The 15742-nt window shown below is 49.3% G+C and overlaps 1 long non-coding RNA gene across 1 annotated transcript; it reads left to right on the top strand.

The window, feature by feature from the left end:
* The first annotated feature begins 12614 nt into the window (after positions 1–12614).
* Positions 12615–15525, top strand: LOC141410227 (uncharacterized). Its single transcript, XR_012434475.1, has 2 exons — positions 12615–12717; positions 13242–15525. It is a non-coding gene; the product is annotated as an uncharacterized lncRNA (long non-coding RNA).
* The last annotated feature ends 217 nt before the right edge of the window (positions 15526–15742 follow it).

Raw genomic sequence — 15742 nt, forward strand, 5'->3', positions numbered from 1 at the left:
AAGCTTAGCCTGGGTCAGGCCTGGTGGCTCATTCCTGTAATCCTACCACCTTGGGAGGCTGAGGTGGGAGGATGTCTTGAGCCCAGGAGTTTGAGACCAGCCTGGACAACATAGTGAGCCCCTGTCTCTACGAAACATTAAAACATTAGCAGGGCATGCTGGCACATGCCTGTAGTTCCTGCTACTTGGGAGGCTGAGGCTGGAGGATCACTTGATCCTGGCAGGTCAAAGTTGCAGTGAGCCATGATTGTGCCACTGTACTCTAGCCTGGGCAACAGAGCAAGACACAAGTCTCAAAAAAAAAAAAAAAAAAAAAAAAAAAAGAAAAGAAAAAAACCCATAATCTGCTTTCCTATACCCATGTCTTCACTTCCCAGTCAGCTCTCACATCAGTAAGTGTCCTAGTGACAAGCAACAGAACCTACTCTAGCTAACATAAGCAGAAATATAATTAATTAAAAGGTTTCAGGAATATTCCAGAAACTCTTCCAAGAGAAGCCTTGGGGTCTGTCCAGGGGGACTGGTGCCCCAAGTCTCCTACCCTGGAGGCCCTACTAACCTTGACTACTGACTGCAGAGCTGTGACTGGCACTGCTGACGATTGATTCTGGATGCCAAAGAGCCTGGAATTGCTCACCCCAAAGCTGGCAGCTCCCTATCACCCTAATTAGGAAACAGATTCCCCCCAGCACCTGTCTGCTTACCTTGCTCTCCTGCAAATCCACACTTCTCACTGGTAGGGCTGATTGGTGGAGCCCAGGTCACATGCCTGACCCAGCTGCAAGGAAGGCTGGGAAAGAGAGGATTTTTCCTTGGGGAAGGGAGACTCATAAACAAGAAATTTACCAGGCCCAGGAAGGGATGCTGGCAGGTGTGACAAGCATTTGCTGCATGACCAACCCACTACCCGTGGGTCTTGAGTCCCCCACCATGGCTCCATTGAAGTGCTCTAGGGGGAGCGGCATGTTAGGCATCTCCTCTTTGTCCTTCCATGTCCACTCCCCACCCTCTTCCACCCTGCTCTCTGCTCCCAGAGGTTGACCTGGGGATCTTGCATTTACCTGCTGTCTCACTAGCCTTGTGGCTTCCTTGTGGGTAAGGCCCATAGGGAGCCTCTACTGGAGACTGGAAGGAGGAGAGAGAGATCAGAGAATTGATCTCCACAACTCCCTACCTTTGGGGTATCGCTCTGCTGGAAGCTCACCTTCATTAGCTTCACAAGCCCTGACAGCCCCCTGCATTCAGCCCTCCCTGGCCCTGGCTTTGGTGTTCTCCTCTCTTCTTGGTGCTCTGGTCCAGGGTAGCAGCTGCCCATGCTGTCCTTCTGTGACCTCTCCCATTGTCCTGCACTCTCCTTGGGGCTTCCCTGCACCAGGCCATGCTGTTATCAAGATTCCGTTTACTCAACTCTCTGGAAATTTCCCAAGTTAAGAGCCCCATCTCTTTCCTGCCAGGACCCTGATAAGACAGCCACAGTGACCTCCACTCTGCCAAAGTCAGTGGGCACTTTTCAGTCCCGATCTTCCTCCACCTCTTGGCTGCATTTAACTTTGGGGCTCCTTCTGTAACACCCTATGCTCCCTTGGCTTCTAACTCTCTGGTTGTTTCTGCTTAGTCTCCTCCATGGTTGTCTCTCCTTCTGTCTACCTCCTAAGCATGGCTGCTCCCTGTGGTCTGTTTATGGCTTTTCTCTCTTTTTTTCTACATGATCTCTGTAGTTTAGCTCACTCACTCTTCGTTTTTAAACCTATCTTCTTGCTCATTTTCCCCAATTCTGCATCTCCAGCCTCTCCTCTGAGCTTGATTCCAGGTATCTACTGAAAGCATCTACCTAAATGTCACTTGATTATCATGAACTTAACCAAATCCAGAATGCCCCATCATCCCCTCCCACCAACCTGCTTCTCTCCCTGTGTTCCAAATCTTAAAGGCAACACACTCATTCAGTCACCCAAGATAGAAGTCTACAGTGGTCCAGGTGCCTCCTTCTCTGTCCCTGGTCTTTTCTCATCTCTTCCCTTTTTCAGTGTTTCTTAACCCAGTCCTCTCTTCTCTAACCTACTACTAGTGCCTTGATCTGGGACTTCATCATATCTTGGGTGAAGTGTAGCACACTTTTCCTTGTCAGCCTTCTAGGTTTCAGTCTTGCCCAGTGGAAACCCTCGCCCTCTTTGTTGCCAAAGGGGTGCTTCTAAAATGCAAAGCAACCAGGTTACATCCTGCTGAAAGCCCTTCGGTCCTCTGAAGGGTTGAGCCCAAGCCCCTCAGCCAGTCCCACAAAGCCCCCTATGGTGAGATCCTGTCCACCTCTTTGGCCTCATCTCACGCCACTCCCTGTCTCCAAGGATGTGCTCTAATAACCTGACCTGCTTAGAATTTCAAACACAAACTGCTGTTCCACACCTCTATGACCTCGCATATGCGATGTTCTCTAGCCCGAGTGCTATTCCCCCCTTTCCTCACCGATCACCTGCTCAGCTTTCAAGGCTCAGCTAGTGTGTCCTTTCCTCCTGAGCTGATGTCCCAAGTGTGGAGAAGGACCATGAATTTTATCTTTGCATTTATCATTCATCTTGATTTTTTTCTATGTGTCTATCATCTTCACTAGACTATAATCTTTCTGGTGGGAAGCACTGTCCCTTAATCATTTCTAGCACTTAGTGTCTGGCACATGTTTATTGATCCAAATTGAACAGAAGGTATTGGATCAAAGAATCTCTAAATTCTTGATATCCTGAAGTTCTTGGGGGTAGGATTTATAAGGAGACCCTTCTGCCCTTACTTAGAGGTGGTTTGGGTTTCCCAGAGGGGGTCCTGGGAAATCAGAGAACCCCAAATCCCCTCCCCTATAATGAAGCAATCTTAGGGTTGGGGACAGTAACACACACACGTCCTAGAAAAGACAGTCGAGTTCTTACTGCTGGCCTGGAGACCTCCCTCCAGCAAGACTTAGATCTTCCTGACACCCTCCCATCTTCTTAATGCTCTGACTCTGTGGCAATGCCCTCCTTTCAGTTATCCTTCCTAGAAAATTTTGCATATTTTCAAGGTTGGATGAGGCCATAAAGCATTAAGTTTCAGAGCCAGGGTTTAGGAGTCAGACAGGCCCAGCTAAAAAGTGACACACCAGCTTGTGACCTTGGCAGTTCCCTGACCCCTCTGGGCTTGTTTCCTCATCTAGAAGATGGGGTGGTAATTATAATGCCCAGATCATGGGGTTGTTATAAGGATTAAATGAGATAATTGTGTCAAACACTAAACTCACAGCCTGGCATCTCGACAGCATGCACTGAACAGAGATTGTTACGAAGGCTTAGTCCAAATCCCACCTCCCCTGAGAAATCCTGGGTGACTCAGAGCCAGCCCACAAGAGTTTCCTTCCTCCGAAGGGTGTAAGTCTGGTCCCAATCACTCATTCCGGCATTTAATCACTCACCACTCTAGCGTTTATCATTTCCCCATATGCTAGCCATGTCTATCAGGCTTGTCTTGTCCCTCCGCACCCCCACTAGATTTTAAACCACTAGAGGACAAAGATCACGAAGCAAATAATTTCTGGAGACCTTGCAGGCACCTTGGTTGGCTTCTTCCCTTCTCTCCTTTGACTAAATACCTTTAGGTGTCCAATTTAGGGCTGGGGGTGGCGTGGGGGAGCAGGAGTATTGATTGAGAAGACCCGAATGTCTTAAACTGCATGGAGGAGGCAGGTGAAGGGGGAGGAGGAGGGACAGCCCTTGAAGACTACTGCGGGTGGGGAGGGGGAGGGCACGTTAACATACTCTCCCCTGTCACAACACTGCAGGCTGAGTAGTTCCTAGAAAACACTTCGCTCCGATGATTCACAAGAAGGCTGCCAGGAGAGAAGCAAGGCAGCCTACTCCTCCTGGCGTCTGGAGAAAGATGCCTTGACATAGCCCATTTCCCGAAGCGGAGGGCACCAGCAGGCCCCTGTTTATATCCCTGAAGGGTGTCAAGGAGACACTGGCAGTTTCACGGGCTCCGGATCCAGGGAGCTAAAGCAAGATTAGGTCTCTTTTACAGCAAACCAAAGCCTGGGGATGCTTCCACAAATACCTGCCTGTGCGCACCAGGGCGCGCCCCCCTGTGTGTTTCTGTAGCTTCGTTAAGTCCAAACAGGAGCGTGAGGAGGACACCTAAAGAGCTGAGCGCACTTCGCCTCCCTCTTGGAACAGCCCCCACCTCCCACTCCCCGCTCCGGCTGGCAAAGCCAGAGCCCCCGAAGGAGGCTCCAATCTCTTCCAGCAGGAGAGATCGGAAGGAGCCCACACGCTCGCACCACTGCCGCTTGGGCCCGCGCCTTCCTCCGCAGGTTCTCGGCTGGAGCGCAACGCCCTTCTTCCCTTTCTGATATCTGCCTGGGGTGCCTGGGCGGAGCTTGGAAGCTGGATCCCTCCTCGCCACCAGACACCTGGAAGCTCAGGCTCCTCAGCTCTTGGGTGGTAGGTCATCGCAGCCCCCACTTCCAACCAACACTCCCAGCTGCGCTTGTCACGCCTGCGGCGGACAGGGCCTCCCATGCGCCTTAACTGGATGTGAAAAGTTAATTCAGGTATAATCGTGAAGACTTAATGAAAGGAGAGCGCTGCGGCTTAATTATGCCCCTTTCGGCCAAGGGAACGGGAAGAACCCCCGCAGCCCGGGGCAGCCCAGCGTCAGCAGCTCGCCCGCCAGCCGCCGCCGCCGCTGCCGCTGAGCCTTGGCCTCTCTCTGGTGCTTTTCGGGGCAGAAGGCAGGCAAGCTCCTTCCCTGTCTAAGAGGCGCCTGGGGGCTGGGGCGGAAGAGGTGCAGTATTAATTATGGCGTTTTGGAGAAGAAATCTGCAGGGGCAGCGATAAACAGATGCGTGGCATGTGCTGTACTCTTGCCAGCAGTGAGTCTGACTCCTCCCACTCACTCCCCAAATCTTCCATCTTGCTGCTTCTCCTTTGGTGTATTTGACCCTTCACTGGGTTCTAAGACATGCTCCTACCCTCAAGGCCCTGGAGCATAACAGTTACTATTACTACCACTACTATCATCATCGTCGTCATCATCATCATCATCATCATCATCATCATCATCATCATTTATTTACTGAGCAGGTCCAATGGGCAAGGCACTGTGCTAGCAACATTACAGGTTATTTAATTCCACATTGTCAGCAATTCTGTGGGGTGGGTTTTCTTGTCCCCATTTCATTGATGACGACATGGGGGGTCAAAGAGGTAAAACTAAATTGTCCATGACTGCACAGCTAAGAATCAGTAAAATTGGCCTTTGATTCTTGTTCTCTCTGACTCTGAGCTGTTATGCTGCCCACCCTATTAGCTGCCCTTTTTTTTAGAAAAAAGTCACAGCTCCAGTGATGGAAACAGCCCCAAGTCATACTCATGCGTGTGTAATTCTCTGCAGACAGCTTACGATGCTTAGAAGTTCCAAGCAGGATTGCAGGAGGCTTAAGCAGTCAGGAAGCAACTCCTGCCTTGAGTGGTTTTTTAAAAAGCACGGAGACTTCCTTCCTCATTTCCCCACCTCCAGAATCAGCACAGATTTCCTCCTCCCTCTCTCCACCATGACCCCATCCTGGGAATTCACATTTCTTCTATGATGGGAGAAAGTGACCCAACTAGCTCCTGGGACCTGGGGAAGGAAGCTGCAACCAAAGTGCCATTTTCCCATCTATGCAGAATGCCGCATCAATGATGAGTACCCTGTCATGCACGCTGGAGCAGAAGTGACCTTCATGCCCTCATTCCCCCTCCCAGAGCAGACGATACAGAGCGAGGGCCCTGGAATCTGACCCACGCTGCGGCTGTGTCTTGGGGACAGAACTGTGTCAGTTAGAGTAGGGATTTTCCAGGGCAGGTCACATCAAGAGATTTTTCCCTCCACAGCCACATTTCTGTGCTTCACTTCCACACTTCCAGCCTGAGAGTATTCAGGCTGGTCAGACACTGCCTGGAAGTCTCAAGGGCAGCTGCCATGGTCAGCAAAGCGGACTCCTAACCCAGAGAGCCACCCGATATGCTGGCAGGTGGGGAGAGGGTGGCTGGTGGAGGTTAGAGGTTCAGAGAGGTCAGGAGACATGCTCAAGGTCACACAGTAATTCAGCCCAAGCAAAACCACAAATTTGCATTTCTTGGCTCCCAGTGTAGGCCTCTGCTCCTCAGAGCTCCTGCTGAACTCCATATTTTTCCTCTCTGGGTGAGCCTTCAGCCCAGGGAACCCCCATTTTAAGGATGTGCAAATTGAGACTTAGAAAGGTAGGTTGACTTGCTCCAGACCTCCCAGTTAGTAAGTAGTGGGACCTATATTGGAAATGTGAGGCAAGTCAGGGTACCTATGGAAAAAGGGTGACTTAAGTTTCACTCAGTGTATATTTATAGGATACCTACTATGTACCAGGCAGTGCAATGAGAGTACCGCAGTAAACAAGAGAGAAGGGATCTCAGCCCTCATGGAGCTCACAGTCTAGTGGGGCAGGTGCCTGTGCCTTCCATGAGACGTGGTAGAAATCGGTGTGGGTTTTGTTCACCTCTGAGTCTTCTACAGTGATGGTTCCCCACCCTGGCTGCAAAATAAGATCATCTGGGGAGTTACAGAAACAAACAATACCAGGGTCTCACTCCAGACCAACAAAACCCATATCTCTAGGGGCGAACTCTGGGCATCAACGTGTTTCAAAAACTCTCCAGGTGATGGAAATTGACCACAAGGGTGAGAACCACTGTTCTACAGCTGCTACAAGAGCACATTGAACAAAGCAAACCAGAATGTGTGTCTTCAACTAAAGAATCTGGGGAGTGTGGCTGCCATCAAGATTGCATATTTGGGAGTAGTGGTGCCCCTCAGAAGGCAGGAGTGGAGGGTACAGAGGGCTGCTGGGGTGACCCCACACACTGGCCTCTCTCAGATGACAGAACCAAGGTGGCAGAGTGACAGGCTGATATGAATTACATTAAGGCTTCTGGCGGCCATCTGCCTGGAAAGAATTTATTTATTTATTCCAGTTTCTAAAGAAGGGACTTTTGCCAGAGTGAATTGAGATGTACCTGTAAGATTTAAAGCATGAGTTAAAATACATAAAATAGAGCATGGAGCAATTAGAGTGGCAGGAAGTGGCTTCAAGAAAGTTCATAAGCTCTGAGTGTTTAGACTGCGAAGAGACCAAATACCAGGCAGGGCCTTGCCCAAGGCATTGAAGGTCAGTAGTGAAGAGGGAAGAGAGTGTCCCGAGGTCCCTGCTCTTCCAAGTTGAATGTTGAGAGATGGTCTCTAACCACATGGAGCCCCAGGCTGAGGGAAGGCACAGCTCCGTCCTCAGGGAGCCCCCGCAGGCTGAGGGGGAGATATAGCCCCATCCTCAGAAAGCCCCAGTCTGAGGGAGATGCAGCCCCATTCTCAGGAAGCCCCAGTCTGAGGGGAAACACAGCCCTGTCCTCAGGGAGCCCCAGTCTGAGGGAGACACAGCCCCGCCCTCAGGGAGCCCCAGTGTGAGGGGAGATGCAGCCGCGTCCTCAGGGAGCCCCAGTCTGAGGGGAGACGCAGCCGCGTCCTCAGGGACCCCCAGTCTGAGGGAGACGAGGCCCCGTCCTCAGGGACCCCCAGTCTGAGGGGGACGCGGCCCTGTCCTCAGGGATCCCCAGTCTGAGGGGGACGCAGCCCCGTCCTCAGGGAGTCCCAGTCTGAGGGGGACACAGCCCCGTCCTCAGGGAGCCCTAGTCTGAGGGGAGACGCAGCCCCGTCCTCAGGGAGTATTGTGTTGAATGTGTCCACATTCACATGTGTGAGCCTTAAGTTTATTTGGGGTGAAGGTACCAGTAGAAGTGCACGTGGTTATTCATGTTCTCACTAGAAACTTTGTTTGTGGAGGCTGAATCCCAGAGTTTTAGTTGGATTTGTTTGCTGTCCTTTTCACATTTGTGATTTAGTAACACTTTGTCAAAAATGTCTTTTTTTTTTAAGTCTCTTCCTACCAGCTAGTAGCCAAAAGGAGACCCAGAAGTTACATGTTTACCAATAATAATAAAAGCTAATATAGCTTTGTGCTAAGAACTCTTTTAAGAACTTCATGCATCATAAGTCATGTAATACTTTTTTTTTTTTTTTTTTTTTTTGAGATGGAGTCTCACTCTGTCACCAGGCTGGAGTGCAGCGGTGCGATCTCAGCTCACTAGAACCTCCGCCTCCTGGGTTCAAGTGATGCCTCTGCCTCAGCCTCCCGAGTAGCTGGGACTACAGGTGCGCGCTATCATGCCCAGCTAATTTTTGTATTTTTAGTAGAGATGGGGTTTCACCATGTTGGTCAGGCTTGTCTCGATCTCTTGACCTTGTGACCCACCCCCCTCAGACTCCTAAAGTGTTGGGATTACGGGCATGAGCCACTGTGCTTGGCCAAGTTATGTAATTCTTACAATTCAGTTTGATGGATATTCCCAACCTATATCACACAAGAGGAAACTGAGGCACAAAACCTAACTCCCTGGATGTCACATAAGCAGGTTAGAAGCCCACCTGGGTACAAACCCAGATGCTCTGAAGTGTGGGGCCGATTCCTGCTGGCCACCCCCTGTCGTCCCTGAGGAACTTCAAGCCCCACTGTCAGGAGTGTGTTCAGACCCCACCACTGGGAACCGCGTCTTCATTTTGTGCCACAGGGAGTCAGGGTCCTGGGTCAGATACCAGCTCAAAATGTGACCTGGTATAAGTCCCTTTGCCTTTGGGCCCTCAGTTTCCCATCTATAAATGAGGGAGCTGGGTTGGATGGACCAGGAACACCTGGAGAAACTTTCAAACTGTGGTCTCCTGAGGATTCTAATTCAGCGATTCTGTGTGGGCTCCAGCTGGTATTGAGGACTCTAGGCCACTGTCAACAACAAGATGAGAATCACAGTATGTACTGTAGCAGATGTTAGCAGATATTATTTATTGACCATCTATCATGTGCCAGGCCTTGTGTCAAGTGTGCTTTACAGAGATTGTCGCATTTTAGTGTCACAACAATCCTGTAACAAAGATGCTGTTTTAATCCTAATAAGGCTTAGAGAGGTGAAGTGGCTTTTCAAGGATACCAGCTAATAATTACAATAGCCAGGATTTGTACACAGACGTCATGACTGGGGCACTCACGTTGTATATTCGTTACACTACACTATTCCTTTGCTTGTTCAGCGCACTGCCTTGCCCTCCCCCAGGCCTTGCTGAATGGGCTATGGGCAATGTGACTTATTTCTACAGCTCATTGTGCCAGGGGTGGGCAAGTGTCTCAAACTAGCCACTGAACTGGATGGCTAGTAACCAATCAGTGTTTCTCTTGAGAACTTGAACTGAGATATTGAGAAGAGACATTGAAACTTTGGATGACATTGAGTCCCAGAGTGACAATTTCAGAGCTGGAGCCAGATTTGGCACCATAAGAACTCAAAGTTCCGTTGACACTGAATTTATGCGGAGCTTTTCAGAGGAGGCTGGTTTGCAGAGAGGAGAATGGAACAGATAGAGTGAAGAGAGACCAGAGATGAGAAGGAGAGGAGAAAGAGAGAAGGAAACCTGCGGGATGCATTTCTAGGCCCCTGGAGACCAGCCTGCACTCCCTGATATTAGGACGCACATTCTGTACCAGTTCCTTTCTAATAAATACCTTCTACTTATGCGAACTCCGCGGGTTTCTGATCCTGGGACTTGAATTATTCCCTAAAATACTTGTCCCGAATTCCCTACAAAGTTTTTAGGATCAAATTAGCTCATGCGCGTGAAAGAGCTCAGTGACCTGCAAGGAACTATACCAATTATGAAATATCTGGAAAAAAAGTTCTAAGTTTAAATATAATCAATGGATCACTGTGAGAAGAACTCAGAGATGGGAGACTTACTGTGGGGAGAGTTTAATGAATGGCGTTCTACAGAGGCAGTGGTTCTGCACAGAGATTTGGAGAAGATATAGGATATGGATGGCAAGAGAGAGAAGACCCTCCAGGTAGGGGAATAGCAGAGGCAACCAACCCTGTGAAGAGCGTATATGGGTGTGCGAATGCAGAGGGGGCAGCAGGGGTGGCAGGGGATTACTGTGGCTGCTGGCTAGTGGGGGTATATTTGGGGAACTCCAGTGAGTGGATGTTTATTGTATATACTGGGCAATAGGGAGCCACTGGAGTTATTGACCAGGTGGTTTTGGGAAGGCAGAAATGATCTGATGAATTAGTTGGGGATGGGGATGTTGAGAAGTAAGCAAGAAGGCATTGTAAACTCAGAGGGCCTGGAAAATCACGCAGGAGAGACTGCATGAATGAAGAGTAACCAAGACCAGGTAATAGGTTGTATGTGGGTCACCTATTCCTTCATTCAAAAAACTTTCAAGAGCCTTACTATGCCAGGCACTGTTCGAAGCCGAGGCGATTTAGAGTAAATGAGACAGGTGTGGTTCCTGCCCTCTGGAAGCTTACAGTCTGGTAAGAGAGACAGACATTAATGCAGTGATGCTGCAAATCAATAGGGGATCACATATAGCAAGACGAGCCTGTTACAGCAACTTGATCAAATTGGAAAGAGGAAGGAAGTGGGTCAGGGAAGGCTTCCCTGAGGAAAAGAGGTGTCCCTGGGATGCAAAGTCTGAATAGAAATGTTCTAGGTGTAGAGCAAGTGGAAGGACATTCCAAGTTGTGAGAACAAAGGCCTGGAAGTAGCTAGGACTCAGAGAGAGCAAGGAGGTGGGGAGGGTCTTGGTAAGAGAGGAGGCTGGGAAGGCAGGGGAGGACCTGCAGGGCCTGGCAGGCCATAGTGAAGATTTTGGTCTTAACTCTAAAAACAGTAGGAAGCCAAAGGAGCAGGGATGAGCTTGATTCAGTTTGTGATCCTAGAAATCTACTCTGCTTGAAATCTGAAGAAAGAATAGGAGTGGGTCCAAAGACGATTCTCGGAGGGCAGTTAAGAAGGTTTGGCTGTAAGCCATGGAAATGAACGCTGATTATCTCAGCCACAAAACGATTGACTGGAACCAGTTAGGACACTCACAGAACTGAAAAGAAGGCTCTGGGGACCTTGGGGATTGGTTTGGGTTTAAGTCCCCCAAGACTCTTTTTCCCCTTTGTCGTCATGTTCTCGGGTCTCTCCACATGCTGAGGATATGGCTGCCAGCTGCTTTGGGCTCATATCTTTATATTCATCGCCCAGAAAAAAAAGATAATATTCTGCAAAAGGACTCTGATTGAGCCCCATGCTTGGCCTCAGGATCTAATGGGATGGGAGATACAGTGGGGCAGGAGTACTGGGACTGACGACCACACCAAAACCAGATGGAGCCTGGGAAGAGCACCTCCCTAAAGGAAGGGGTGAAGGACTTGGGGGATTCTCCTGCCAGAAAATGACAGAAGGGATATGCACAGACAGAGGGGAAAATAGACGTTTAATGCAGAAGCGATGGCAACAATCTAGATGGGGAGAAACAGAGCCCAGAGAACGGTTTGAAGGAGAATGGAAAGGAAAGGGACTAGCATGGATGAAGTTACTGTGTGCCAGATATTGAGTTGGGTCATGTTCCTTATTTTCACAACAATTCCATGACGTAAGGTTAATTTTATAGAGAAGAAAACTGAGGCTCAAGAGAAACAGGGTTGCTTGCCTGAGATCTCACAGACATTCAATGGAGGGGTTGAGAGTTGATTCCAGGATTTGGGGGTTAATTTCAAACCCTATGCTTTCTCGTAGTCAATGTGTATCTTCCCTGGGAGTGAGTTTGGGTGGAGAAAATAATATTGGCTTTTGACACTGACTTTCCAATTACAGGGAGGCCAACCAAAGAGCATAGCCTTGGAAACAGCTTAACACCCAGGTTGACAGAGAGAATGAGGGGTTCAGTCTAGATCTGGAAGTTGAGAGGTCATCTGGCAGGCTCCCAAGGCATGTGAGTCCCCATTAAAATGGATCTCTGTGCACCGTCTACCTCCTTTTTCTCCCCCATGCTCCCCGCCCACCCCACCCCCCCGCCGCGATGTGGTTACCTGACTGGCCCAGTTTTTGCTGATCTTCTAATTAACAAAAAAGCCAATTGCTTGTTTTTTTTAATTCTTATTTTAGGAAAGGAAGCAAGATGATTTTGCACAGGTTTGTCTGATTGCTGGATTAGCAGGCGCCTTCCAACTTGCTTAATCCTTATTTAATTCCTTGATCAACCTGGTTCAGCTCAAAACAGCCTGCGCCTAGAAAACTCAGAATAAAAGCTGTGTTTTCAGGCATTAAGCACTGGCATTGTGTTTATTCTTTAATGTGACCAAATGTGCCTGTCTGTAATGAGAGCGACAGGCATACCAAGAAGTGGTTGCCAGATACAGAATTCAAAGACTGGGTCTGGAAAATGAGGTCAAGGGGAGACGGAAAGGGGCATGAACTTGGGGGTGGAGTCAGGAAGGAAGTGTGACTGGATACTGTGCTCCAGGCCCAAGCAGAGACTGCTCAAATCATAGTTAGGGTTCAGATAGGAAACAGATGCCACATGGCAAGTGAGGAGTTTGTAGATGGTTTAATAAAGGGACCATTTAAAGAGGAGGGCAGGGTACAGAGAAATCACAGGAATAATGTGGTGTCCAGGGCTAGTAACACAGAGGCCATTCTCACTCCTAGATCTGAAGGGCCAAGGGGATGGAACAGAAGAACAATGACCAGAATCCAGAGGCAGAACAAACTGTATGAAGAGAACCACTGGACAGGAGCTGCGGCCTCCAGGTGAGGATCCTGCAGGGTGGGAGCTGGGAATGAGCACACCAGTCTCATTCTCCTTCCTCCTCCCATCTCCTGTTGGTGTTCTTCATTAGCAAAACCCAAATGGAAGCCTGGGGGCAGAAGGCCCAGTGAGGGATCCCATAGACTGGACAGGGTTCTTGTTGGGGAGGGGTTGGCAGGAGGAGCATATACAGAGGACCCAGCACAGCTCTCTGCAGTCATCCTCCTGGCCTCTCTGGCTGTGGGCTGTGGAGAAATGCTATGTGTGCATGGGAAAGAGGGGAAGGAGGACAAGCTTCAACCTCAGTCATTGCTGTCTGAGCCTGGCCTTCCAGCTTCCTGCACACCCAGGCTTGCCAGTCGTGTCTCCATACCCTTCCCTCCTTTCCTTACCTTTACCAATGTGTATTTGTCTCTCAGGGCTTGTTAGGCAAGTGGAACTAGTCTGACAGATAGAACCTGGTTTAGATGTGTTTCCCCTTCATGTTCCCATTCATAGAAAACCAAAAGCAACACTTGCCTTTTAGGCCCTGCTTTGGACTTCAGGGGAGTTTGGACACAGCTCCTCTGAGGAAGAGGAGAATCTACCTGACCCAGGTGTGCCAAGCCTGCCTCCTTGTTTTGACTCTCATCTTTTCCAAGACCTGAGAATTCCTCAGAGTGGAGCATAATCTGGATATGCTACCCTTTTCTCACTCCTGACTCCATACAGACTGCCCATCTCTCTCCCTTCCTTCTAGGAAGTCTTCCCTGATTACCCCACCAGCATCTGCTCACTTCTCTGCACCATCAGCAATCATCATTCACAGGTTCCTGTTGCTCCTGCATATGGTTCTGGAAATGTGGGTTCTAAGCCCACTGGACTGTGATCACTTTCATGGAGCATCTCTTTGGAATGTCCCCAACTTTTCACCATCTGCACCAGCTGAGCCAACATCTCTAGGATATGTGAGGTTGCAGGGGAGGTACGGTGTTCTGCACAATCAATCATCTAACCTGACCCCAGAGACACAATGCTGAGTAGTAAAACATAATATATTCAGGGTTCCATGGCTTTGGGAACAGAGAGAGACCATTGAACCAAGTTCTAGTTCTGGATTTTGAAAACTGAGATTGTTAGAATTGGAAAGAAGCAAAGAGATCACTTAACCCAATAGTTTACACTAATTTTTAGCTACAGAATCTTTTATTTCCCACAAATTAAATCTTTTGTGGATTCCAATAGCTAACAGAGAAAAGGCAGCTTCTTTGATTAAGGAGGTTTAAGGGTCAGAACTCCACTCAGCCTCAGCTGGTCTTCAGGTATGAGAGTCAAGGGCTTTATGTGGCACAACGCCAAATCTCTGAGCAGCCCCAGTGTGAACGTTGAGGCCACAAAGGAAGGTAACTTGTCTTAGCTGGTTGCTGGCAGAGGAAGAACTGGAACCCTGGTCTCAGCATTCCCAGGCTGATGTCCTTTCTTTCTCACCTGGCCTCTTCTGAAAGTCGTTTGCCTTGGTCATTCGTGGCCCAGCTCTCTCCCCTCCCTGTAGACCAAGAAGCCAGGTCTGTGGGGGGACAAAGCATAGCCCATGAAGCTGTGCTGGGTCTATGGGGAGTGCTGGACATCTGGGACTGGAACAGACCTCAGAAGCACCTCCTGATTATACCCCCAGCTCGTTAGACCCCAGTGGCTGAGCAATCCAGTTGCCAACAATCCCAGCCCAGGACTTTGGGTTGTGAAAAGCCCAGGCTGGATTCTCTCACTCTTATATGAGTGCCTTCCTCTGACCTCTCAGGAGTTTATTGGTGACCTGGCAACTTGGCTGTGTCGAGACCCTGTGTGAGGTTCAATTAGCATGCAGGGCCAATGCTGGCTGGCTCCACGTATTATTTGCACAGGTTAAGTATTCCTGATAAGGCTTCTCAAATCAAAGGGCTGAAATGAACTTAATTAGAACTTGGAATACTCAAGGTAGAGATAAAAGGAAGCACCTACAGTTCTCTGAAACAACACACTGGGGGTGGGGAGAGCAAAAAGGAAATGGTGAGGGAACTGGTCCCAAGCCATGATAAAATCCTTCCGTGTGCAGACAAGGAGGCTGGAGGCCAGCCCTTGAGTCCTGGTCTTCCTTCTAGGGATCTTCTCTTCCCACCAGACTTAAACTCAGACCATCTCCCTGGAAAATGAATGTCAAGTGTACTCAGGGGTCAAGCAGCATGGGTGTGAGGAGAGTGGGTGGGTTGGCGGGCAAGGAAAGGAAAGGGAATTCAATTTTTATTCCATTTAGAAAGACCAACAGCCCCCAGTGCTCATAATTTCCTCCAGGTTGGGGTAGGAAATGCAATCATCAGAGACAGCAGCTTCTTAAGCCTGGGTAAGAGGGCAGGGGAAAGAGAAACTAGTTAGTTTTCTCTAATTCTTTCAGATTTTCGTGTTAGTTCTCTCCCAGATTCTACACTTCCAGGGGTCTGAGTCCCTTCTAGTGTCACTTTCAGCTCATTCCGCAGTGGGATAACTAGAAGACACTCTGCTATTCCCATTGGGGCCGGGACTCTTGGTGCCTCACCCATGTCCCCACACATGCTCATTGCTCAAGCGTGAGGTGTGTTCTGCACAGGGCCCCAGGCCTCCCCAGCAGGACCGAACCCCAGTGGCCCACAGCCGTCGTCTACTCAATACTGCACCCTGAAGTGGCTGCCTCCCTTCCCCGCCCAGTTCCATGCTCCCTGTGCTCATGGCCCAGAGAAACCACTTGCATTCAAATCCTTGTTTCAGAATTTCCTTTGGAAGATGCAAGTCAAGATGCTTAAGAATAAAGAATCTTCAAAGAATGGGGATGGTTGTTATTATTTTCCTCCTCAACTTTCTCACAAGCTTGGACTGAAACATTGCAGCTCCTGCATGATCTCCCTGGTCTCACGTCTCTTTATCTCTCATCTGATTGGTGCTGAACCTCCGGGGGGTGTGACTCACCGTGGCCTCCTTTTCAGCTTCTGCCATTGCCACTGGAGGTCATCTCATTTCGGCCTTGGTCTAGAAAGCAGT

Source organism: Macaca fascicularis, chromosome 4 (genome assembly GCF_037993035.2).
Source record: "Macaca fascicularis isolate 582-1 chromosome 4, T2T-MFA8v1.1".
Classification (NCBI taxonomy): domain Eukaryota; kingdom Metazoa; phylum Chordata; class Mammalia; order Primates; family Cercopithecidae; genus Macaca; species Macaca fascicularis.